Source organism: Pleurodeles waltl, chromosome 7, assembly GCF_031143425.1.
Source record: "Pleurodeles waltl isolate 20211129_DDA chromosome 7, aPleWal1.hap1.20221129, whole genome shotgun sequence".
Classification (NCBI taxonomy): domain Eukaryota; kingdom Metazoa; phylum Chordata; class Amphibia; order Caudata; family Salamandridae; genus Pleurodeles; species Pleurodeles waltl.
In genome coordinates, this window is record NC_090446.1 from 57,398,958 (window position 1) to 57,426,245 (window position 27,288).

General features: G+C 44.7%; 1 protein-coding gene across 3 annotated transcripts in view; it reads right to left on the bottom strand.

Moving 5' to 3' along the window:
• LOC138303618 (C-type lectin domain family 2 member B-like) overlaps positions 1-27,288 on the bottom strand; it is a 264,075-nt gene that overhangs the window by 214,779 nt on the left and 22,008 nt on the right. The window lies entirely within an intron of this gene.

Consider the following 27,288-nt stretch of genomic DNA (forward strand, 5'->3'; position numbering starts at 1 on the left):
TTATTGGCCTAAAACGAGTCCAATAGAGCCTGTACCAGGGTTACAGGGGCAGATCCGCAGACTGGATCAGCATCGTCGCACCCCCCCCCCCTCCACCTGGCCTGGAGCCTCCGGGCAGCACTGGGGCCGCAAGGGGGTGGAGCTTCTCACCTGCAGGGGAGGGAGCGGGGCACCGCCTTCAGCTAACTATACATTATTCATACTCCACGCCGTGCTGAGCAGGTTGATATTCTTGTTAACACTCTTCTGTCAGGACTTTGGACTCTACTGTGTGACTAGGCGTGACTTCCTATCCTGGTTGGCTGGTTCTGGGGCGGGGTGTGTAGGAAGAAGGAGATGACATCTGAGGCCTGTAATGGTGCTTTGTCTTCGCTGCCAGGCCTTTCCCCCTCAGGTGCCAGGCCTTTTTTGGCTATTTGGGGCAGCCTTATTGTAATAGTATTTATATAGCGTTTACTTCCCCTGACGAGGCATTGAAGTGCTTTTCAGCGACTAGCATGCTACTCCGGAACCCAAAAGGAATTAGTGGTGGATTAGTATAGGGAAATATGAGTACAGTTGTAGTATTACTGTGAGTTATTTTGAGCTGCAGATATGCAAGTTTGTTAGTTAGATTGACAGGAGTAATGGAGGGGTGGAGGAGGGAAGAATCCAGAAGTGTTAATTAGGAGTTTATGGTAATAGGATTTAGGCTTGGGACCAGTAAAGGGGGGGGGGGGGGTGGAGGAGGGAAGAGAGTGGAAAGGGTTAGGGGGATTATAGTAGCAGGAGGGGTTTTGGATGAGTTAAAGCGGAGATAAATTAGGACGAATTTAGTAGGGTTGTTTGGGAGATCATGGTAGTAAACTGAGGTTTGGGTGAGTTAGAAGTGGAAGAGGAAGGAAGAGCTTAGGCAGGGTTATTTAGGAGATAAAAGTAGTAGAATGGGTTTGGGATGATTCAGAGTGGGACTGGAGGATAGATTGATAGACATGACATATGGTGATGGGTACACAAAATAAAGCTTACAAGAGACTACAAATATAATTTGTATTTATAATTATATATATATATATATATATATATATATATATACACATACACACACATTTTTGATCATGTTTTAAATTTAATGTTATTCTTTATTATTATATATTTTAGATTTATTTATAATTTAAATTTTATTTATAGATTTTACTTTATTTTTTCTCTAGTACAATAGGACTACAGTAATAAAGAAATAGATATGTGATTACATAGTAAGGGAATATATGTCCCAGGAATATAATAATGGGTATATTATGAGAAGAAAAGTAGTATTGTATAAACACAGACTTTCAAGATTTGTAATATTTGAAGTTAATTAGTGTACTTTTCTAACATTTATTTATCTTTACTCAATTTTTGAATAGCCAAATACCTATTATAATAAACATTTGATCAATGTGATATAAAATGAGAGCAGGGAAGTATAAGTATCTAATTCATAAGTATCTAATATAGCAACTTATCTAGGAGCTATGCACATGTAAAGCATAGAATAACATACACAATATATATATACACACACACACACATACACACACACACACACACAAATACACACATATATGTACATACATATACATATTTGAACCATGAGTAAATATACATTAAACAGGTTTAAAGAATGTGTGTAATTTTTCTTATGACACAGTAGCAATACATATTTTCTAAAGAAACTATATATCTAGAATATACACATAATCAGATTTAAAAAAAAATATATCAACACAGGCATGAGCAGTCCATAGCTGGTTGAATATGGTGGTTTTGAAGGAAAAAGCCAACTCTTGAGTAGTCTTCTGAAGGCAAGATAGTTATCTGTGGCTCTTATAGTTGGGGGGGCGGAGGGGGGGGGTAATGAATTCCATAGTTTGGCTGCTTGGACAGAGAAGGATGTACCACCTGTACTCTTTTTCTTGTATGGTGGTGTTCTAAGGCGGGGTGCCAATTTTGAGCGGAGGATTCTTTGTTGAATGTATTTGGTTATTTTGTTTCTGATAAAAAGCGGTCCTGTTCCATGTATAGCTTTGTGGGTGATACAAAGCAGCTTGAAGGTGGCAACGGGTCACCAGTGTAGTGCTCTCAAGGCAGGTGAGATGTGGACTTGTGGCTTTACATGTAATAGTAGCCTGGCTGCGGAGGTCTGAATACGTTGTAGTTTTTTCATAATAAATAGAGATGATCCTTGGTAGAGGCCATTGGCATAATCCAGTTTGGATAGTACAAGCGAGATAGTAGCCTGCACCTTGTGTGGAAATCCGAGGTGGGGGGAGATGTGTCAGAGTCTTCAAGGTGATGAAGCTTGTTTGTGCTAATTTGTCTACTTGGGCATTCTTTGTTAACTTGGAGTCCATGGTGATTCCAACGCTTTTAACTTCCTTGGATAATTGAGGAGGTGGTCCAAGATCATCAGGCCAGGCGCACAGTGGGTCATAATTTTACCAGTCACCACATATGAGCATTTCTGTTTTGGAGGCATTTAGTTTGAGATGGCTCCAAGTCATCCACTGATCAGTGGCTCTGAGGCAACTGAAGATTAGTGAGTTTTCAATTTTTTGGGGGCATTCTAATTTAAGTAGTATTTGTGTGGCATCTGCATAGTAGTAGTATGTGAGATGAAAATCATTGATCAGTTCTGGCAATGATATCATGTAGATGTTGAAAAGCAAAGGTTCTTACTTAGGCCGTCATAACTTTTTGTCCACATAAGCTACCCACACAAAATTTGCATCATTTTTTTCCCCCAACATCATAGGGATTCTAGAGGTACCCAGACTTTGTGGGTTTCACTGAAGGAGACCAAGAAATTAGCCAAAATACAGTGAACATGTTCCCATTAAAAAAAAAATATAAAAAAAATAAATACACGGCTGCAGAAGAAGGCTTGTGGTTTTTTCCCTGCAAATGGCATCAACAAAGGGTTTGCAGTGCTAAAATCACCGGCTTCCCAGCTTTCAGGAACAGGCAGACTTGAATCAGAAAACCACATTTTTCAACACAATTTTGGCATTTTATTGGGACTACCCCAGTTTTACTATTTTGTGTGCTTTCAGCCTCCTTCCAGTTAGTGACAGAAATTAGTGTGAAACCAATGCTGAATCTTAGAAAGCTAAACATTTCTGGAAAATAGACAAAATTCTGAATTCAACAAGGGGTAATTTGTGCAGATCCTACAAGGTTTTCCTACAGAAAATAGCTGAAATAAACAAAATATTGAAATTTAGTTGAAAAAAATAAAAACAGCAATTTCTCTTAACGTTTTACTCTGTAACTTTTTCCTGCAATGTCAGATTTTTGAAAGAAATATACTGTTACGTCTGCTGGTCTCTTCTGGTTCCGGGCATATATGGGGCTTGTAAGTTCATCAAGAACCCTAGGTACCCAGAGCCAATAAATGGGCTGCACCCTGCAATGAGTTTTCATTCTATACCGGGTATGCAGCAATTAATTTGCAGAAACGTAAAGAGTGAAAAATAGGTACCAAGGAAACCTCTGCATTTCCAAAATGGACACAAGATAAGGTGTTGAGAAGCAGTGGTTATTTGCACATCTCTGAATTTCCGGGTGCCCATACCAGCACGTGAATTACAGAGCATTTCTCAAATAGACTTCTTTTTTACACAATGTCTAACATTTGGATGGGAAAAATGTAGAGAAAGACAAAGGGAAATAACACTTGTTTTGCTATTCTGTGTTCCCCCACGTCTCCAGATACAAAAAGGTACCTCTCTTACGTGGGTAGACCTAATGCTCGCAACAGGCAACACAACGTGGACACATCACATTTTTACATTGAAATCTGACGTGTTTTTTGCAAAGTGCCTAGCTGTAGATTTTGGCCTCTAGCTCAGCTGGCACCTAGGGAAACCTACCAATCCTGTGCATTTTTTTTTTTTTAAACTAGACGCATAGGGGAATCTAAAATTAGGTGACTTGTGGGGCTCTCACCAGGTTCTGTTACCCAGAATCCTTGGCAAACCTCAAAATTTGGCCAACAAAACCCTTTTTCCTCACATTTTGGTGACACAAAGTTCTGGGATCTGAGAGGAGCCACAAATTTCCTTCCACCCAACATTCCCCCAAATCTCCCGAAAAAAATGGTACCTCACTTGTGTGGGTAGACCTAGCGCCCGCGAAAGGAAATGCCCCAAAACACAACACATTCTCCCCCAAAAAAAAGACCTGTTTTTTGCAAAGTGCCTAGTTGTGGATTATGGCCTCTACCTCAGCCAGCACCTAAGGAAACCTACGAATATTTGAAAACTAGAAACCTAGGGGAATCCAAGATGGGGTGACTTGTGGGGCTCTCACCAGGTTCTGTTACCCAGAATCCTTTGCATATCTACCTCACTTGTGTGGGGAGGCCTAGTGCCCGCAAAAAGAAATGCCACAAAACACTATCTGGACACATCAAAATTATCAAATACAAAACTACCTATTTTTGCGGGGGCACCTGCATTTTGGGTCCTGAGCTCAGCAGCCATCTAGGGAAACCTACCAAACCCAGACATTTCTGAAAACTAGACTCCCAAGGGAGTTGAGGGAGGAGTGACTTGCATGGATCCCCCAATGTTTTCTTACCCAGAATCCTCAGCAAACCGAAAATTTAGGTTAAAAAAAAATAAATAAAAAAAAGGCACAGTTTCCCACAGTTCTGTGTGGGATCAACGCACCGGGACAAATTTCCTACCACCTAACGTTCCTCACAGTCTCCAGGTAAAAATTATACCTCACCTGTGTAGGTGGGCCAAGTGCCTGTGACAGGAAAGTGCCAAAAACATGTTGAAATTGAAGGGGAACCAAAGTGGGTCCAAAAGAACAGTTTGCAAAAAAAACATTTTTAGGCTGACAAGTGCAGCAGAATTTTTAATCGGTATAGATGAGACAATCTTGGGTGGTAGGAATTATGTGGATTCCTGCGGATTTCGGAAGGCTCAATCACAAAAATGTGGGGAAATGTGTGATTTCCAGCAAAGTTGGAGGTTTGCAGGGCATTGTGGGTAATAAAATAGTGCGGGATGCATGTGAAGCACACCACCCTGGAATCACCCAGATGTTTAGTTTTCAGGTGTGTTTAGGTCTTGTGGATTTTTCTACATGGCAGCGTCCCAAAGTCCAAAAAGTGCAGCCCTCACCATTCCAAGTGGGACAATTTTGAGAGTTAGCCAAGCTCTCAAGGCCCAAATGTAAAACCAAAACCCAAAATAATCAAATGTCCTCTTGATTGCCATGGGATAAGATGTTTTAGTGTGCGGGGTGGAGAGCTGAAAGAGTGTTACCCCCTTCAGTTGGGGTGGGGACATAACCAGGCCCATACTGGTTGGTAGCCGCCACCCCACTATTTTATTTGCAATGTTTGCATGGACACTGGCTTTGGAGATACGTGCCAGAAGTGTCCGCGCCTTGCATACTGGAATAGCTCAAAACCGAGCAGGCAGGGGCTGGAAACAAACAAGTGAGGCCTCTTTGCAAACACCGTAAGTACTGGCTGGTAAAGAGAGAGGTCTGTACTCCTGCTGGACCATACCGCCGGCCCATCGGGGGCAGTCAGGCCGCTCCAAGATTACCTGGAGGAGCAGAGTACGTTTGGGGGTGCAGTGACTGCCTTTCCTGGGTACTGAGTGGGGGCAAGAGGTTGGTCGGTTCCAGGGGTGTCGCTGTAATGATGCATTCAGCCTATCTGAAGAGCGCAAGGAAGGGTCCTGCAGAGGGGCCTCGTACTGTTGTGGGCATCAGTGGTTCCTCTGATTGCTACAGAGATCTGAGGCGTCCACCACAGGGATGAGGTCAGGGCATGAGTGAGTGGAAACTTCAGACTCTAAACCTAATTCCACCACCACAGTCGGTCAAGTTGTGTCTCTTCCTGCCAAGTTAAAAGAGTTTATATTATACAGAGATTTCTGTGCAACTTACATTTAATACTTTCTTTGTGGTTCCATCTGTCACCCTGTTCCCTTCCCTCTTATGTGTTGTATTGTAGAGGTTTTTCCTTTGGTAACAATGTTTTGTTTAAGGGTAGAATAGTATGTAGTGTTGTGTAAACTTTTGATTGTGTTGGGTCCGGGTAGTAAAACATTGCTTTCCAAGATAGGGGTGTTCGGAGCATGGGATCCCACAGAAGGCAGTTCTTGCCTGCACAGTGTAGGTGCTGCGGTAAATAAAGTAAACTTTCCTGCATTCATGGCGCTATAGTTCCTACAACAGACTAGGTTTGCATTTACATACTTCAAGATGGTACATGAGTGATACTGTGCCCTGTATTGGCTCCATGGGTGATTTGTGAAAGATTATCCCTGCATGGCCCTTTTCTCCAGTCATACTGATTGCTATTGGTGGAGGATGCAATGTTAAGCTGTTACATTCTTCCATCCACCTGGAGATTTACTGCTGACCCGCCCCTGGATGAGAGGGTGTCCAGCCTTCCATGCATCATGTGACTTGAAAGAATTCTCAATACATTACAAGGCCAGATGCCCAATTTTGAGTGAATGAGGGGACAATTCTTGGCCTCTTCTTCTACGGCCTTATAGATACCTGTTGTCGCTGCATAGTGTTCTTGGTGTCTTGACTTCTGCGTAAGCCATCCACTTTGACAATTCTTTCTTGATTCTTGGCAATTAAACCATTAGAATTTTGAGTACATGTAATGGCTTCAGCCTGCTACTTACCACCCTAATCTGTGTTACCCCTTCTAAAATGTATCCCTCTCTGCCCTTTTCCCTTTCATGCATTCCTGTTTGCAATGACAATCTGTGTGTTTTAGGTGATGTGGTATTATATCATATCATAGTACTTCAGATATGTAATATTCATTCTAAAAACTCTGAATATTTAATTAGCCTCTCTTTGCATTAGATAACACAATGTATACATCTCTAAACTGTATAAAAACAAACAACTGTAGGACTAGGAGGATCCAGAGAACTTAGACTAGAAAGGTGAGGAGTTAGAACTTCAAGACCAGGTACAGATGGACCAGATGTAGGAGGACCTGCAGAAAGAGCACAAATGGAAGACAGGGAGACCAGAAGGCCAAGAGGACCAGGAGCATCAAGACCAGGAGACAGAGGAGGCTCCTTTGCTGTGGTGGAGGAGCGACACCCCCTGGCCAAGAGCCAGGAGATGAAAAATGAAACAATAGGCCCACTATGGTTTCATTTTTCATCTGCTGGCTCAGTACAGGGAAAGGCGCGGCTGGGCCACGAGAAGTGACAGGGGAGATGAGAGAGTGCACCTAAGTGCGCATGTGTGTTTGGTTGGCTGTCTGAGGCCAGCCAAACACATGTGCACTTAGGTTTCATGTCTAATAGTCAGTCACTGCCGCTCAGACCAATCCTGATGCTGCTTACATGCTATGTTTAGCATGAAAGCAGCACCAGAATTGCTGGGTAACCTGTGCTGGTGTCCAAGTGAATGCTGGGACTCCCCAATGAGCTAAGAGGAGCACGAGGTGGCAGGAGACTACGGTGGCGGAAAGGTACGTTTTTTTTTTTTTTTTCTTCACACCCCCATCTCTGTTCCTTCTGCCCCATCCACCCCACTTAAGATTTGCGGCAGCTGCCTCTGCCAGGAGAAACAGTAGGACCATTTCTGGACAGGAGGAGCAAAGAAACAAATAAGGAGGCTGAGAAGTAGGACCTTGACAGGAAGCAGAAGCACCAGCAGACAAACCAGGAGGACGAGGAGCCACATCTGCACATGGGCCAGAAGGAAGATCATGAGAAGAAGGGCGTGGGGGCAGGGACAGGACCAGAAGATCAGGACTGGTAAAAAAATGACCAGTGAATAGAGAAAGGCCATGATTCTGAGGAGGACCAGAAGGATCTGGACGGATCCAGAACCTAGAGGACGACTGCAAGAAGCAGGAGGAACGTCAGGAGGAGGACTAGGAAGAGAAGGAAGAGAAGAGGACCTGAAGGAAGAGAACAAGGAAGACCATGATCATGACTAGAAGAAGGAGAGGGAACTGGAGGTGGAGGCACCAGTAGGTGGGGGATGATGAGGAGGTGGAGGAGCCGAAGGCCCAGGATGAGGAAGACTGTCTTGAGGACTCAAAGGTGGAGAAAGAGGCCACTGTAATTCTTTGCCACAAGAATATGCTCTTAGTCTGAAGCTATTCACATTTACTCTTTTTTGGTCAAAAAACTTTTAGAGGCCCCATCTTTCCAGCCCAATCAAAGTACTGCACTCTATCCTCAACTATCTTACAATGTAGTCCGATTGTGACCAATTAAACCTAGAAAAGTGTTACTTTAACATTTTTCCCTGATGCCAATTTCATATTGTACAAAATTTGCAAAAATAATTCATAGCCTGTCTCTGTTCCTCATGATTGTGACCCTCATGCAATGCCCCTTTCTTCCCAAGTTATGGGATCCAGAACTAATATCTTCATTTCCAACGTGCCAATAGGACCTGATGTTTTTGAAATATTCCCAAAAAGAACCCCCAGAATCCATCTTGAGGAAGTTGGGTTCATTCGAGACATTGCACCTGGCTTCTTTCATCAACAGTGATGGAAGTGGATGGTGACCACCAGTGACGGAAGTGGATGGTGACCTTCAGTGCCATCACTAGGGTGAGACTCACGTTCATCTGCATTTCTTCTGGCCCACTGTGTCCCTTTCACCATGGCTTTTAACACCATCACCATATCCACAGTCAAACGGCTGAGGAGAACTGCGAGTGGTACATATTTGAGGAAACACTTATCCCACAAAACCAGCCACCTAATCTGAAAGAGAAGTGTAACACACAATCTTGTAGATGAGATGCCTCGTTATTACTTCACAGGTACTTAAGAGAAGCATGCTTTGGACTTTGAACAGTCCCTGTATGTTTGTGGGCCTGATATTTTCACCCCCAGAGACACTGAACTGCAGGTGGTGTAAGTCTACCTGGAGTTATCACCCTGGGTGACATCCCTACAGAATCTCTGAGGTTTCAGGAGGCAGTAAGATGGCCAGATGTGATGAGATGAGAGATGAGCATTGAATGTAATTGATATCTATGTACGCCACAATTCAGCACAATGAGAGCGGTGCGGAGCGAGGGTACAAAGCTGACTACTGACCTAGGGATATTTACATGAACCAACTCTCACTGCCAGCATATACTAAATTACAGCATTACAGGCCCGTGCATGTGAGGATGCTCTTCACAAATCCTCATGTACATTTGTGACCCCGCCAACCCTTGTATGCGGCCTTAAAAACAATTTCCTGGGACACCAGTAGGGGATCTCCCAAGTAAGGTTTTGGGAACCTGCACTTGTATTTTTATAAAAATATAAATTAAACAATGGGAGAAGGCTTCATGGACCTAGGTTCAGGGGCATTGGAAATATTCTATTTTGCAGCCGCTGTGTTTTACACATAGTTATGGACTTGCCACATTTGGCGCACAATCCATTGTCTGCTGCATAACCTATAGATTTTAACAACAAATATTTTGTTTCTGGCTCAAACGTATCAAAAGTTACTAAAAATGTGTCTTCTCTTGCCACAAAGTGGAAGACCCTTTGCAAAGGTAGGCTGGTCCGGTTGCAGCACTGCGCCACTTTGTAATCCCTTGTGCCACATTATGCCTGCGCCAGGAATAATGTATGCAGGGGAGCGTCTCCCTGTTAGGAGGCCCGTAAAAATGGCGCAGTGACATTTACAAGCTGTCACTGCGCCATTTCTAGCATAATTTTTAAGGCACGCATTAAAATGACGCTCCCATTGTTTTCAATGGTCCTCGCTGTGTTTTGGGATACCTGGCAGAACAGTGGCACGAACCCCGCATATAGAAATGGTATGATCCCGACTGGGGAAAACACTAACTAGTGAGTCCCACTCGGTGGGATAAACCCAGAAGCTCCGATCGGACCCAGAACGGATGTTCTGTGTACCTGGAGGAACCGAACCCCGGGGAAAACGAGGGACTGCCAGACAAGTGAGAGTGTGGGTTGGTTTAAGCCGATAAAAGCAGGGTTCGAGGGGCAGAGAAAGACATGGGGCACGAGGGAGTAAACGAGGATGTGGGAGACAACACTGGAGACAAGACAAACGGTACAAGAGTTGGACGATGATGCTGAAGGGACACAGGAGAGAGGCTGCGGGGGGGTGAGGGAGAGGAAAAACACATTTGCAATGCATTAGGTCTCGCACTTGCTTGAGTAAGAGCAATTGGCATTGTAAATTCATAACTGAAACGTTTCTTGCCACATAAATTGGCCAACCCTGCCTCATCATTTCATATTTACCCGTCATAAAATTACAGTAGCCCTGAATATAACTAAAGCACTTCCATTTACCTTCTTCCCTTACTGCAGCAAAAAATGAAAATGTTATTATTTAGAATCCTAATTTAAATCTGCCATGCTAATTCCAATAGAATACAACTTTCACCACAGCCAACAATCAGGATGGCTAACGCAATTCCCCCCAAAAAAGACACAAGAGTAATAAACTAGAAGGGTGACCCAAACATATCAAGAGTGTTCAGTCATAATGTAATAAGGATGTTAAGCTGGCCTGAACATGGGCGTCGTTAAAAGCCCACAATACTTACAACAGGTCAAAGCTTGTGTGCGCACGACCTAAAAAGGAGGGGAGGTGATGTGTCTTTGTGGGGATGTCTACGAATAGGTGTGAAATATGTGTCTGTGGATCTATTAGGGAAGTGCCATGAACGCTAAGTAGAGGGCACAATAAGTGTTACGGGAAGGACTGTACATAACGCGATGGAGCATTATATGCAGTGCGGTACTTGAAATCGACATATTGCTAATGACAATCAAACTATTCTGGAGTGCATGTTTGAAGAACCACCAGTAGCATTCCATTAACAGTACTGCACTCTTAGTTGTAATAGCGGAAAATGCCCATTTAAAACGTTGAGAAGATTGTCTGCATGGCTGCCTGTGAACAGCTGCCTCTGACAGGTGTCTCTGGGGTAATGTGCCTGCTCAGGTGCACATCTGGATGTGCACAGCACTAAAGCTGATTGTGGGGGTTGTTGGTGGATGTCTATCTTGGCACATGAGTAAGGGACACTACGTGTCAGTGCAGCGCTGTCAGAACATGGGTAGTTAATGCCCATTGGGAATGGGTAGTGCTGCACGTCTGTCTCCACGAGGAACGGAGGGCCTTGTGCCAGTGCAGAGCTGTTTGAGAGTAGGGCGTGTGCGTGCGCTCTCAAGGCCATTTCTGAGAATGGGCGGTGGTAATGCATGGCTCTGAATCGTTGGTTGCTATATTAGTCTTGACTGCGGGAAGGCTGCGTTACACTCTGAGCATTGGGTTGGGGGCATAGCGTGCTCTGTCGCTTGTGTCATGCCTTTGCTGCAGAGCAGAGCGAGCCAGCCTTCTGTCATGCAGGGCAGCTGTTGAACCTGTGCCAGGTGCCTTCTCTTGTGGCACTGGGTGTTGCAGAGCACACCGTTTGGTGCGGGAGGGGATGGCTGCAGCGAGAACACCGCTCTGGTATTCACAGTGGGAGGCCTCCAGGTCTTGTAACTTTAACAGTGGGGCTCACGCATGTAACAGACCTGGCAGCACTGCGAACCCGCCAACAACTGTAGGCCCCATGGAACTAACAATGCAGGAGTTGCCTCTTGTTATATACTTCGAGAGATGTAATTAACCAACACCCAGCAAGTTCTAGGGCGTTGGTGCTCCATAGAAGTGTAACAAATGCCTTTAGTCACCTGCCCCCAATGCCTCATTACCTTATTTTCAGGACAAACACAAAGAGAGACAAAAGAAAGAGTTTGCCCACGTTGAAGTATATCGGCAATCCTGTAATAATCCGTGTAAAAGGGGCTTGACAAAAACAGCCTAAAGGCGGGACAAACGTAAAACATTCACCAATGACATCAAATTATTTTTGAAAGGCAAGCCCACAAACTAGTGAAAGTGATGGGCGTGCAGTGGGCGTGGTTAAAAGCCCACAATACTTACAACAGGTCAAAGCGCTTGGGCGCGGAACCTAAAAATGACAAAATAAGAAAGTAATGCTTTCATAAAAAGTGCTGCACTACACCGCATAATTTGGCTTTTTTGCCACACAATTTACTCAATCCTGCCACATAATTTGGCCCTGCCCTGCAACATAATTGCAGGAGCCCTAGACTTACTGCAGAATGGGAGTAGGGGAATCTGAAGGCCTGATTTAGAGTTTACTCCGTCACAAACGTGATGGATATCCCACTGTATTAAGATCCCATTATAGCCCATGGAGATCGTAATACGGCAGACAGGATGTCTGTCACGTTTGTGGTGGACTAACCCATCCGTCAAACTCTAAAACAGGCCAGAGTCTCCCATATCTGAGAGATATTAATTTGCTTTGGGTTTAAGACCTCTTGAAGGGTTGGGGACCCACTGAGCTGCAGTGTCCTGCCTTACGACCTTTCTGCAGAGTCTTTTTTACAACTGGTTTGAAAAATAGTACATCCGGAGTGGTGAATCCACTGTAGGGAGAAAAGTAAAATTGTAACATTGCTGTGAAAATTGACGTTTTGGCTTCTTATTGTCTCAGGCTGCTTATTTTGAGCTAAGTCTCTGTTGTTTCGTTAAAATGGTCAAAAGAAACATTTTTTACACTGCGCACATGTTACACATGCACTCGTACCTTTTTGCCCATTAGCACATCAGTCTCCACCAGCACTGAATTCTATGTCAGGACCGGAGGCTTCTGATTATGCGATCTCTTTCTTCACTGTCAAAACACAGCAGGAAATGAAAATTAAAACTACATTTCCCATAACCCACAGCCTCGATATCATAGGTTGTCAAAGGGACGTAAGGCTTTGACCAAAGCTTTGTTAACTGATTCTATGTCAGGACCGGAGGCTTCGGATTATGCTTCTCTTAACTTTACTGACAAACACAGCAGCCAATAAACAAACACTTTTCCAAAAACTACATTTCCCATGAGCCTTAGCCCACCAATCATAGCACGATAATGTCCGTAAATAGCTCAAACACCGCAGTCCTTCCTCTTTCTTTGCTGCTCCAGCAGCCAGTTAAGTCACGCACGCGGCGCTCTGTACTTGTTTAAGCTTTTTAGGGTCTAAGTTTGATTGCTAATGCTTTCGAAGTGCGTTTAATAATTGTCTTTGTATTGTTTTAAAGAGTTACTGCTCCCTGTACCATTGCAGTCGTTTTGTGGAGTGGGAGCAGGCCTTAAGCAACGAGCGTTCGCTCGTGTTGGAGGACACAGTCCTCTTTTGATGCCCATGCGTGCGCGCGCGCGCTCCATTTCCCGATCGGAAGAGTTTCCGACCGGCTTGGAGCGACGCGGGCTGCGCGCTGAGCACCTCGTGCAATTTTGTGGCCTCAGAGCGCCCGTAGGGGCTGTAATAATACTGTCTGAGCCTGGCTCAGGAGGCTTTTTGTTATAAGTTTTTAAAACCTTTGAATATTAGGACAGGTGGCTCCCTCCACTATATATAGATAAAAATACAGTCTCTAACTGTTACACCTGTCCAGGGCGCCTCCCCCTGTTAACTCCTCCTAGCAGATTAACAAAAAATGTATAATCTAAAGATGGCGTACTACGCCGAGGAAGAAGAGCAGTATGAGCAACTGCAAGAGAATCCTTCCGAACATCATTTGGAGGAAAGACTGGTGGAAGCACTTGGTTCCCATGTGCAAGATTCCGTGAATTGGGCGTTAATTCAGGCTCTCAAGCCATTTACCCAACCTCTATCTAATTTTGCTAGAAGGGAATTTCTAGGCGAAGGTAGTCAAACTCGCAGGCAGACCGGGGAGTCTGGTGAGGTGCTGGATCTTAACGTACAGCGCTCAAGTGTCACTTCCTCTGCGGAAATATTGTCTCAAATGGCAACTTCAGTGTTGCGCGAGCATGCATATGGAGGTCTAGTGCCTCCTCAAAGCTCACCTTCCTTCCCGGTGCAAGCATCATCACAATCTAGCTATCACGACCCGTCATCCTCAAAGTCGGACTCAGATGAGTCGCAGGTGGATTCCCAACCGTGCAAAAAACGGCGCAAGACGAAGCATGGCGCTTCTAAAGAGGACGTTAGTCAAGGCAAGAACCTTTTATTCTCCCCGGAGGATATCATCCATCCTCGCTCTACCGAGTGGGTTCCTCATCAAGAGGTTGCAAACTATGTGCAAGACAGGCTGCGCAAAAGCTTCGAGAAGGAAGTGCGCAACACTCTTAGATCTGAGTGTCCCCGCCCCTCCCTACTGGGCAGGGTGGCAGACACCCCAGAGCTGGATCCCAACATGGCATCATTCCTCCGCAAATTTGCTAAGGATCCAAAGAAGGGCCTAGACCGGGCCTGGAAAGGCTGCCAGGACAAATTATTCGATTTATCCGGCCCGCTTACAAAAATTCTGGATTTAGCGGTTGAATCCAAAGAATCCGAAACCCCTCTGGATACGGAAACTATTCTTCAATGGGCCCAGAGGGCCATTTGCCTTTTAGGCAACGCAAATTGCGCCATGTCAGCGGAGCGCAGGCGGTCCTTCCTGATTCGCTTGGACCCAAAGCTGGCCGAATTGGCCATTAACGAAGCCGGACCGGCAGCTAATGGAATGCTCTTCGGAGAGAAGTTCATCTCCAATTTAAGCAAATATGTGGCTACTTTCACAGCTCTTGATAAGGCTCAGTCCAATATAAAAAAGGTATTCAACAATACTCTTTTTCTTCGGGCCGGACGCTTCAGGGGTCGGGCGCCGGGCCGAAGATTCCAGAACCCCAGATATGCCTCCCAGGGTAATAGAGGAAGTTATTCAAACCAAGGCAACTTCTATCCCAATCGATACAGAGGTCGAGGTAGAAATTCAAGAGGGTACCGGGGAGCCAACTCCATTCAAGACAGCACTAACTCAGGTGAGAATCATTCTTCCCTCAGAAGTAATATTGGGGGGCAGAATTGGTCTGTTTCTTCCGATTTGGGAATCCATTACGCAAGATCCTTGGGTTCTGCAGATGGTTCAGGGTTTCCATCTAGAGTTTTACGCAACCCCAAAACAAGCGAACCCTCCCACGCCCCTCCTTTTTTCCCTCTCAGATCGCAATTTCATAAAAGAAGAGATTCTCTCTCTCATTCAGAAAGGGGCGGTGGTGGAATCCTCCCCTCATCCTCGAGGTTTCGTCAGCACTATCTTTTTGGTGCAAAAGAAAGGCGGCGGAGCCAGACTAGTCCTGAATTTAAAATATTTCAATTCCTGGATGGTGTATCGCCATTTCAAGATGGAGGGTATTCACCTGCTCAGGGATCTTTTGAGGGACAGGGACTGGATGGTTCGATTAGACCTCAAAGACGCCTACCTATCAGTTCCAATATTCGCCCCACACAGACGTTTCCTCCAATTCCAATGGGGTTCCCAATGGTTCGAATTCAAGGTACTTCCGTTCGGCCTATCATCAGCACCCTGGTGTTTCACCAAACTCCTCCGACCTGTAGTGCAATATTTGAGAGAGAGAGGAGTACGTCTAATTATTTATCTAGACGATATTCTCATCATGGCCCAGGAGAAAGATCTGGTGCTGATTCATCTAAATTGGACAATAAAATTGCTCCAAGACCTCGGGTTTGTCCTGAATTCAGAGAAATCCAGCCTGATCCCTTCACAGAATATGGAATTTCTGGGTTTTCAGATAGATTCCTTAACGTCATTACTGATTCTTCCAGTCAGCAAACGGAACCTGATCAAGAAGGAGTTGAGGAGAGCGCTTGCCTCTCCGACTATATCCTTGAGGACTTTAGCCCGCCTGGTCGGTCTTTTAGCATCATCCATTCAGGCGATCTTTCCGGGGCCTTTACACTACAGGGCACTTCAGAGGTTGAAGATTCGTCACCTTCAGAAGGGTCTTCAGTATTCAGAGTTGGTTCCCCTTTCAGAGGAAGCCAAGATAGAAATATCGTGGTGGCTGGATCACATGGATGCATGGAATGGCAGAGCGATTTTTCCCTCCTCCCCAGACGTAGTGATAGAGTCGGATGCCAGTCGTTGGGGCTGGGGAGCCCGGTGCGGCCGGGTGGAGACAGGAGGCCGTTGGTCCCCGGGGGAGTTATCCGATCACATCAACTGTCTGGAACTCCAGGCAGGATCTTTCGCCATAAAATCCTTGGCCCCTCGCCAGGCTCATTGCTGCATCCTTCTGCGGATGGACAATGTCTCCGCAGTAAGGTACATCAATCGCCTAGGGGGAACCAGGTCTCGTCTCCTAGCGGAGATAGCGAAGGAATTCTGGCATTTCTGCCTCAATCAGAAGATTTCCGTGATAGCGGAATACATTCCGGGCAGCATCAATACAGCTGCGGATTGGAATTCTCGCTTCCTCCGGGATGGCAGCGATTGGATGCTCAATCGGAGCATTTTTCAAGCGCTGCAATCTCGTTGGGGGACATGTCAGATGGATCTTTTTGCTTCACGTCTGAACAGTCAAGTTCCCTGTTTCTTCAGTTGGAGGCCGGACCCTCAAGCGAAGGGGACAGACGCATTCATGCAGGTATGGCCAAGAGTCCTTCTCTATGCCTTTCCTCCCTTTGTGATGATCCCGCGCGTCATGGCACAAGTGCGTCGCCAACGTTCGGAGATCATTCTTGTGACTCCCTGGTGGAGTGCTCAACCTTGGTTCCCTGCCACAATGAATCAGTCATGCGACCTTCCAGTGAGAATTCCGTGGTCGGAAGATCTTCTATCAGACCCATCGAACAGCTTTCATCCTTTGGTGATACAGGGTCTGTTAACCCTGATGGCCTGGAGACTTTCAGGCGACGATGGCAAGTGCCGGGAGTTTCGGAATCAGCATTGTTTTTCCTATCCCAATCTTGGGCCCCCTCCACGCACAAAAGATACGAACAAGCCTGGAGGAAATGGCTACGTTGGTGCGATTCAAGGAGTGTGGATCCCCTGGGGTCAGAGATTCACGTCATAGCCAATTTTTTGTCGGAATTGGCTTCCCAGGGTCTGGCTTATAGGACAATTAACAATTGTCGTTCAGCCCTTTCAGCCGGTCATCCACACATCCAAGGGAAACCGGTAGGTGAACACCCTTTGATTTGTAAGTTACTTAGAGGTATCCGTATGGTAAAACCACCACAACCAAAATATTCCGCGTTGTGGGATGTTAACGTTATTTTACGTTTCCTCGGGATCTGGCCAGACAATGAGGAGTTATCCCGCAAACAACTGTCTGCAAAATTGACTATGCTTTTATGCTTATTATCTTGCAGAAGGGTGTCGGATGTTAAAGCTCTGGATCTAACAGGTAGAGTATTCACTCCTACTGGGGTATCCTTTTCTATTTCCAGACGTACAAAAACCTCATCCAAATGCATTTCTTATCCTTCGTTTCCACACAACAAAAAGTTATGTGTTGTTCAATGTTTGAAGTGTTACGAAGAAGTCACACGAGATTTCAGACAGGATGTTTCAGGGCAAGTGTTGATTTCATTACAAAAACCGTTTAAGCCTGTATCTACAGCAACGTTAGCCCGATGGGTCAAGTGGCTTTTAGCCGAAGCAGGCATTGACATAAATGTGTTCGGTGCTCATTCAGTTAGAGGGGCCATGGCCTCCAAAGCCTATGGGACAGGAGCCAGATTGGAAGACATCATAGCTGCAGCTGACTGGTCCAATGATTCTACATTTAAGGTCTTCTATCATAAGCCTATTGTGGATGTGGTATCGGAGGTGGTAAACAGACTTTGAACTAGCATAATCCGAAGCCTCCGGTCCTGACATAGAATTAAAAATGTTCTAGCTATCGCGTCAAGAATTTTAGATTCTATTAAGGACACGGAGGCGAGGATTATCCCACCCAGTTTGTTAGCCATATTATCAAGATGGTTAAGGTTTGATGGTCATTTAAGTCAATAATATGAGTATGATCAATTGTCATAATTTTTAAATAATGAGAATGATGCCCACCCATGATACTTTGATATTAGTGGTTGTGTTTTTTCGTTATTTCAGGAAATCCTAATACGACTTCATGAAAGATATCAAGGAAGCAAGTGTTTTGAGTTCATCTTCCAGTTCGGGAGATCTTCATTAAAGAGTTGGAAGGAGTTCAGGATCAAGTTGGCAAGTTCGCATGTTTGAACTGTTTCGCAAAGAAAGAGGAAGGACTGCGGTGTTTGAGCTATTTACGGACATTATCGTGCTATGATTGGTGGGCTAAGGCTCATGGGAAATGTAGTTTTTGGAAAAGTGTTTGTTTATTGGCTGCTGTGTTTGTCAGTAAAGTTAAGAGAAGCATAATCCTCGCCTCCGTGTCCTTAATAGAATCTAAAATTCTTGACGCGATAGCTAGAAAATTTTTAAGTCCTGCACATAGAAATCAAGGGTTTCAACAAGGCACTCCTCCATGTGCTGATCATAATGACCAGCATCATACGCCCCATATTGGTCATCATTGACTTGGGCCATATTTATGTGCTTTATAATATATATGAGGTCCCAAATGCACAGAAGTAGAATGGGGAGAAAAAACCCAAGTGCCTCACAGTGAAACAAGTTTGTACCAGTCAAAACGAGGAGGGAAGCACTGTGAAATTAATGTTTTCCCTCAAATTAGTGTTTTCCCTTGAGCAAGGCAGTATTTTTACAGCCCCTCCGGGCATAAGCTGAAGCGAGGCAGGCACAATTATCCGGCGTTAAACAGCCGGCTGGGGAATACGTGTCTCCTCACTGGGAAAAAACGTGCTGCACAGAAGGGCTTGTGCACATACGAGTGTTCCCGCAAGTGAGACGAATTAGAGGAAAGGCCTTTAATCGCTTCAGGCCTCCTCATCGGCAGGGCTTTTTTCAAGAGATGCATGCAAGTAAATAAACAACAATGCCCTCAAAAAAGAATCGAAACTTCCGGCAGGGCTTCTTAAAGACGCGGGTACGTGTACGTAAGTACAGTACACATAATGTTCACAAAATCAAAAACGAAACTACAGATATAATCAGAGTACAAATAAAAGCACTTGAATAACAAAGTTAAGAAAATGTAATGACTTAGCTCTGTGCTGCAGCAGCAAAGAAAGAGGACGGACTTTGGTGGACTATGATATATAGATGGAGGGGTAGACCCTGATTGGGGGTGATAGAGGCTATGGCCTCATGGGAAATGTAGTTTTCATTTTTTTTGGCTGCTGTGTTTTGACAGTAAAGAAAGAGATAGCATAATCCTCATCTCCGTGTCCAAAATAGAATTGAAAATTCTTGTTGCGTAAGCTAGAAGATTTTGGATTCATCATTTCAGGTTAGAAAAGAACTGAGAATTGCAATATTTAATGTGTTAATGCCGTCTCTGCTAATGCCATTAAGTGAACAGAGCGGTGCCCACTGCACCTGGTTAACGTCTCAGTTTAAATCAGCATCCAGCCCTTGCTGTGCAGAGTTTTCTTCAACGAAAAACAAGGTAAGTGATCAGAAAAAAAAAACAACAAAAAAAAACACACACACACACACACACACACACACACCAGAATAAGAATATTGTACTAGTTCAGCACAGGAATAAAACAAATATGTCATACTGAAAATGATTTCAAAACACCTAAAATCAGGGTGAAAACAGATAGACATAAGCTGTAGTTATTAGACCTCAGGCATAAATGAGGTCTGAGGGGCGCTAAACTAAACTTCCTAAGGTTAAAAGGTCATTCATTGCTTGACGGGTTAAGGTGAAGCAGCCTAAGGGGAAAGGCAAGGGCTTTTATTGTCAGCTGACAAAGTGCACCGAGAGCACCCAAGAAAAAAAAATAATAATCCAACTGAATGAAAATAAGTTCTTTACTCCTCTTCCCCAACCCCTTCTCCTCTTGCAGCCTTTTTGGTTGTTTTACAGCACTTTGCATATGAATATAAATTTCCTTCTTTCCCTGAAATCTACTAAAAGCCAGTGTAAGCAGACCCTAGAGCACCCGCTCCCGATTTCCAAAGGCATATGCCCTAGATGTGCCAGGCTGAGTACTCGGCGCCGGAGCCGGAGGACTGCAAAGCTCAGCACCACCAGCAGGCGGCAGTGCCACTTCTCATTAGAGTCTCCGCTGACGGAGGTGGCTGCGTGCCCTGGCACAGACCTCCCATCTTTCAACGTGCCCTCATCTCTCTTCCAGACACTCGACAGAAGCAATCCCGCCACAGCCCTGGGTGTTACATGAGTGGCTGCAGACAGGACGCGAACCGAGCACAGAGTGAATGATATAATTATGCATTTCTCAGAGGCAGCAGCTGAAAAGCTGTAAACCTGATGACATAGTTTGCGGGATTAAACATTTCATAGTGGTCCATCATTTACAGTCCGTGTATAACCATATTTCACATACAATCAGTAAACATCTGACGGGGAGGGCGGCGGGGGCCGTGGATGGGGACGGGGAAAATTACAAAACATTTTTAAAGAAACACAAGCGAGATCGCGCTGTGTGAAACCATGAGTTCGCAGAGGAGCGCTTGCATAAACCATAGAATAGAGTGGTAGTCATGCAAAGCGCTCGATTACTGCCAGCGAGATTGCACAGTGTCAGAAATAAAAACGAAAAGTAGTCCACAAACCATGTAGAAAACATGGAGCCTCGTATGTTTTCAGTATTTGGCTGGTGCGCTTGAGGAGGGCTAAACACCAAATGGCATGACATATGCATGCCTTTGACTAAAGAAATAAAGCGAATTTTAAAAGGCAAGCCAACTGACCAACGAACGTGATGGGTGCGATACATGTTGGTATGTAGCTGGGCTTGTAACCACACCCGTCGGAAAAGCAGCGCTTGCACGCTGCCATGCTCAACCTAAAAATGATGAAATAATGAAGTAATACCATTATAAAATGTGCTGCACGAGACCGCATAATTTGCCTGTTCTTGTTGCAGAATTTACTCAATCCTGCTGCATATATTTACCCTCTCTTGCCGCATAATTCCAGTGGCCCTGGCTATACTCCACACCTTGGAGGAACTCAACCTGTACAGCCTAAAAAAAACAAATCCAGCAAACAGAAAGCAATCAACAGTAAGTTACAAAGCCAGTTGTGAGCAAAGGGCAGAATGCATTCCTAGGGAAGCGCTCAGAAGAACCACAAGAAGTCTTAGCAACTAAGTAGGCTTCCACTTGAAAATGCCCCAAAGGGGTGGAGCTGTTCCAGCCCAGGGTGTGGCACAGCCGCTCATGCGTGAATGGGGCAGAGTTGGGAAGCTGGTGGGGTGTGTGTGTCGGCTGCAGAGCTAAGAGTGGCAGCGGGTGGGTACTAGAGCCAGGCAGACAATGAGTATCTGGTTCCTGCTGTGAGGCGCCGCTAGTTTCAAGGTCAAAGAGCAGAGCCCCTGCCGAGACGTGCTGGACTACTTGTCCACTGAAAACACAGGGCAGGATTGAGAAGGTGAGCACGGAGCGATGGGCTGGTACATGCGGACAGGGCTGGATTTATAAATAAAAACCGTTCCGGTACCCAAAGCTCTCCTCGGAAACCCACGGCTGCGGCACTTATTTGTGCAAGCACAGAATACTGAGGCGGCCTAAGCCTGAAGCCATCTCTGGCCTCTTCAATCTATTTACAGCCACTCCCTGCTTTCTCCCTTTGCAACGCTTTTTTGTTTTTCTCTTCCTCCGTCTTTTCTTTGCTTCCCTCCGGCGTCCCGGGGGGACGAGACCGATCGATGAGCCCCCGGAGAGGAGGGGCGGAGCAGCTCCTTTCAACTCTGCGCCATGACCAGTGCCTCTAGTGGGCCGGTACGGAGTACCCACACTTCTGTCATTTGAAAGGGAGAGTACTGTTGCGTCTAGGTACTGCTGCAGTGCAGGTAATGGGGATGGTTGCTCCTCGAGGAGCAACCAGGTACCTTGGGTTAGAACCGGCTCCTCTATATTTACATTTGCAGCACTGACCATGTGCTGTATGACTCTTCTCCAATAAGTTGTTCAAGGACACGAAATGTCTGTTGCCGTAAAGATATTTATTGCTGCAGACATACAAGAGCCCACAAATATAAACCTGAATGCTCTGGAGGTCATAAGTCAACTGCTGTAACAGCCAAGCTGAACCAGCCAGGGCAACCCTGTTGGTCCTTAAATCATAAGAATCCTTAAGGGCTCGCAGAGCCAGTTACAGAACACAGAACACAGCTTGTATAAACACAAGTTCTTATAGAACCTAATGGCACGTGCATCACCTAACAACATAAAGCACGCACTGTGTTTAAACATTTATTAACACAGGTATATACAACACCCCCCCCCCCCATTTCAATCCAAAAAAAAGCAAATATAAACAAACTAAATCAAATAAAGGTAAAATTAAAACATAACACTAATACATTTTACATATAAAAATCCTGAAATTTTCTGGGCATACCCACATTCCTTTTTAGCCTTTGCTGCTTTATATTAGTTTCAAAGTCTCCTGATAACTCTTCCGGTAACACCATTCCTTGACAATTCAAAGAGGTAGATGCATCATTCACCTCAATACACGAATCCTGGGCAATTGAACCATGAAATTGTATATCACCAAGAAAATCATAATCCTGGCTGCTTTCAGCACCCTTCTGTAAAATATGTTTTCTTGCTTGTGTTTCTATAATTTTTACTATATCTCTTTTGCTCCACCATCCTTTGTTGTGAAGAAGAACCGATCCCTTGGATACTTAATCTACTAGACAAGGTCTAAAAAAATGTTGAGTCACCTTTTTTTAAAATTCGGTTGGGAATTCTGACTAAAACCCAATCCCCAACTTGCACATCCACCATTTTCACCTTGTGTTTTCCGTCAATTTTTTTTTTTTTTTTTAATTTACTTTGATTACTTAGTACAGTGGACTTAACTTCTGATATATCTTCAAATTTCTTGTTATTTATTTCCCTCACCCAATCTGGTAATATCCCACATCTGGGCAACCATTTGCACAATAACATAAATGGACAAACGCCAGTAGTGCTATGTGGAGTCAACAAATATGACCATATTTTGTTTAGCTTCACCCAGCGCTAATGCAGATTGAATTCCTTCTTTCAAAAATCTGTTGATTCGTTTAACTAGTCAACACAAAAAGGTATGGGGTTCACCAGTAATATGGAGCTGTGTTCACAAGAGATTATCCGTGGGCTCCTAGACTTCGCTGGGTGTAAAAAACGTGCGGTGTGGGTGCTGTGTAGGGTGAGTGAGGGAAGGGGGGGGGGGGGGGATTTCCTTTTACAGACTAGGTGGTCTCACACACTACATAGTGTCATGCTTCATCATTTGACCACCTAGCCCCATCCAGGTAGGACAGTGCCACCTGGGCGGACTCAACCTCACCGTTAAAAGAATGGGAGTGCGTAAATATATTTCCTCTGGAGATATTGAGATCCAGCTAAACTATGGGAATATAAAAACACCTAGGCAGCTACCTGTGTGTGGTCTACACTTTCAATAGTGGTGTCTGCTGGTGTAACTAAAAACAAGGGCGAGACACCTCGGTGAGAATGAGGACTCACTGGGTCGCCTATCTAAGAATTGGCTGACATGTTTCTGCCCCCTACTATGAGCCATGGAAGGTCTGGGGGCATTCTTCAGGGCCTAGGATCCCTAACCATCATGCAAAGTGCAGATAGATGAACCTCCCCTCATATAGGGGGGAAAAGAAAGAAATAATTATAACAATTGAATGGGCCTACCTGTGGCAAGGGACTACCTCGCGGAGGCCCTAATATCTAAGGCTACTGGCCTCAGATTCCAGGAGGGAGAGTGTCCCCTTATAGTCACACTTACATCAAAGGAGGCGCTAGCTGTGCGCCTAGACCGACCCCGGTCCAGCGAGGGGTCGGTCTAGGAGCCCACGGATAATCTCGCCTGAACACAGCTCCATATTATTGGTGAACCCCATACCTTTTTGTGTTGACTAGTTTTACGAAGATGGAGCTAGTATGGTTGTTTCCCCACCAAATACATGTTACTTATCTCCCTTAACTCTCTGGTAGTGTGATAATGATTTGTTCAACTAGACCACTTGAAGATGGACAATAAAGAGCAATTTTGACCTGTGTAATACTATGTTGACTCAAGTAATCCACCATCTTTTTGGACGTGAAGTATGTTCCATTATCTGTAATAATTTCTTTTGGAGTGCCTTCAATGGCAAAAATATCCTCCAAAAATGTGATTACAGAATCAGTGTCAGGTTTTGATATGAAACCAACGTACACCCATTTTGAAAAATAATCTATTAGCACAATCATATACTTCAAGGAAAATGGAAGTAAATCAAAAGGGCCAGCAAATTCTAGTGCTAATTTATGCCAGGCACTGTCTGGATAAGTAATATTCTGAAGTGGAGTTTCATGAATTTTCAAATGTTTGTCAGAAACTAAGCAAGTAGTGCAAAAACCTATAAAATTAGATATGTGCTAGTCCATACCAGACCACCAACAGAATTGTTTAAGGGACTTGCAGGTGCTACTTATTCCTAAGTGCCCTTTATGTGCTGCTTCAATTAACATCTTCCTTACCGAAAATGGGGGTACCAATCGGTCAGCACGTACCAAAACACCATCCACTAATGAGAGCTCATCAGCAACTTGAATGTAGGGACGAAGTGAACCTCCCACACTTCTTGCACGAGGCCAACCAGAATGCAAAAATGAGGGGACTTTAGTCAAAATGGAATCCTTGCTTAAAGCTTCCACCCAGTTTTTGTGGGACAGAACACCTTGGTTATATAAAACATCTTCAATCATCGCAACCACACATTCACTTTCACCACCCATGCATTTCTCTTCATGAACAGGCAACCTAGAAAGACAGTCTGCTCTGACATTTTTACAGCCTGGAATATATTTGAGAATAAAATCATACTCTTGCAATTTAGAAAGTAGCCTAGCTGAAGCCTCACCCGTACCAGTACCTTTCAGCAGATGAACAAGTGGTTTATGATCAGTGTACATGTCAAATTGATTTCCCCATATGTAGTTCTTAAATCTTTCCACTGCCCAAGAACATGCTAATGCCTCACGTTCAATTGTGCTGTAATGAGACTCCGCAGAACTTAAAGAACGCGAGGCAAAAGCAATGGCGTTTTCTTGCCCTTGACCCATTGAGAAAGTACAGCACCCAGGCCTAATGGACTTGCGTCTACCGAGCCCACAGTCGGGGGGAGGATGAAGCAGTGGAACAAGGTAGCCACTAAAGCGAGTTACAACCGGAGTTATCGCCGCGCGACCCAGAACCCAAAGCCTTGTTCGCTTTTGGACCGGGACAAACTCTAAAAGGCCACAAAGGTCAAATATATCCATGGTACGTAATGGCTTTTCGAGTGAAATATTATAAGGAAAGTTAAGGGCTAAACAAACACCTTGGTGTGTGCCTGACAAAAATTAGCTACAACAAGCGTGTGCTAGGTGCAAGGGGTTTTACCCCGTTTAAATCTTGACACAAGGAGCCACTGAAATGAGATCCATCTGGAAAGGGGATCTAGAACGCTTGCTTACATCTTGCACGAGGTAAGGTTACCAATAAAACTAATCTGTAAAGAAAATAACGCTCGACCAGCGCTGGCCGCGTCGTGGCGCTTTTTTCCTTTACTTTCAGTCATGCTGTGCAGCAGTCTATGCTGCGCGGAAGATGTCTAAAAGAGATTGACAAAGCCCATATATGTCAAACCAGCTGGGCCTGTGTTTGTTCATATTATAGCTTTATTTTGGACTAGTTAGCTAGAAAAGGTTGTTTGCTTCAAATTGCAGAGAACAATGGGACTTAGAAGGTTTCGCTTTTGTTTACCGGTCATGAATAAATTGTTCTTAAAACGAAGGATGGACAATGGTGAGGGCCACCGGTTTTCTACAAATGCCTCACTTCAGCATTGATCATGAAAGTCGGAATGTAACGCATTTGCCACGTAATGGTCCACATAAATTATTTAACAAATAATTTGTTTCTATTTCAACCTGATTAAATGAGCCTGCCAGAGAAAGTGACCCAAAGTGTGTTTTATTTGCCGTGATTTACATAAGCCTGTTGGATGCTGTGACCCTCCGTGCCCACGATATTGGCAGTCTTGACACTGGTAAAGCGTCGCTGAATGGTTTGCGAACCCTCAATGAGAGGAAATTCACATTTTACAGGGAAATATAAACTATTTCCGCCGTTGTACGGTCCCATGGGAAATATGTTTGTTTATAGCTCTGCATTTTGTTCAAATAGAGCTCCTAAACCGTTGCAGGCTTGAATAACATACAATATACTGGGCGGATTGTACATAATACGTGCGTCTAATAACTGCAGTGCATCAATTTCACCAATTAAATTACCACGAGCCTTGTTCTCGATAAAGACGGAATGAGAAGCTCACTGTTTAGCGGCTACAACTCCAAGATGTAACTACGAGTCATGGAGTCAAGGAATCAATCCCAGCGTTTGACACAACGGAGACGTCCGTCGCTCGTGGTGACGTCGCCAGGTTGTTTTTTAATGTGGCCAAGTCCAAGTTTTAAAACTCTCACTTACAAATGATGGAATGACCGTATTTTTAATCCTAATATGTGTTAAAAACAATCTGCTTTTTTAAATACGTTTTTGGCGCGATCTACAAACGAAATTTACGAAAAATTCTGATCGCGATTTGGCCGACACCAAAAATACATCGGTGCAGAGAAAGGGCTGAATTAGAGAAATGGTCTGAGGGGCGCTCAGGGGGTCCCTGCGTGGGGAGACCCCACTAAGGCATGGGTGCAACGGAAAAGCGCCCCGGGGGCTTAGTTTATTTAAGAAAACGCAAGCTTGCCCCTGAAGAAAGAGCATTGAAGCGTGTGCAAATTCACAGCGCACTCTTTTTCCACGGTGCACACCAGGTTCACTCTCCCTGCAACCCGTAAATACGGCCTGCAGGGGATACGAGAAAAAATACAAGTTTTATTTTAAAATAGTAATCAATTACTATGAACGGGTGCAAATCAGTTTCTGCCTAAATGCTAAGCTATGGGTCCGTGCCCATGAAGCGCTACATACTCACCAGCAAGACACGGAACGAAAATTGCCCCTTACGACGCCTGGCACTGTCTGTGCACCCCCGGCTTCAGAGGTGGCAAAGCACCGCCAGACACAGCGGCCGCAGGTCCTCGTGGATGTGTGTGTGTGTGTGTGTGTGTGTGTGTTTTTTTTTCAGAAATAACTATTTAATGGCACCTGCTGCAGAGCTCCTTGTGCGTCCGGCTTTCGGGCAGGAATAAATTGTCAGGATAATTCTTACGATTAATGTTCCTTCTGGAAAGAAATAGAGTGAAGCTTTGCCCAGTGGCCGTCCCGAGGCTCTACAAGGGGGCAGAGGGTTAA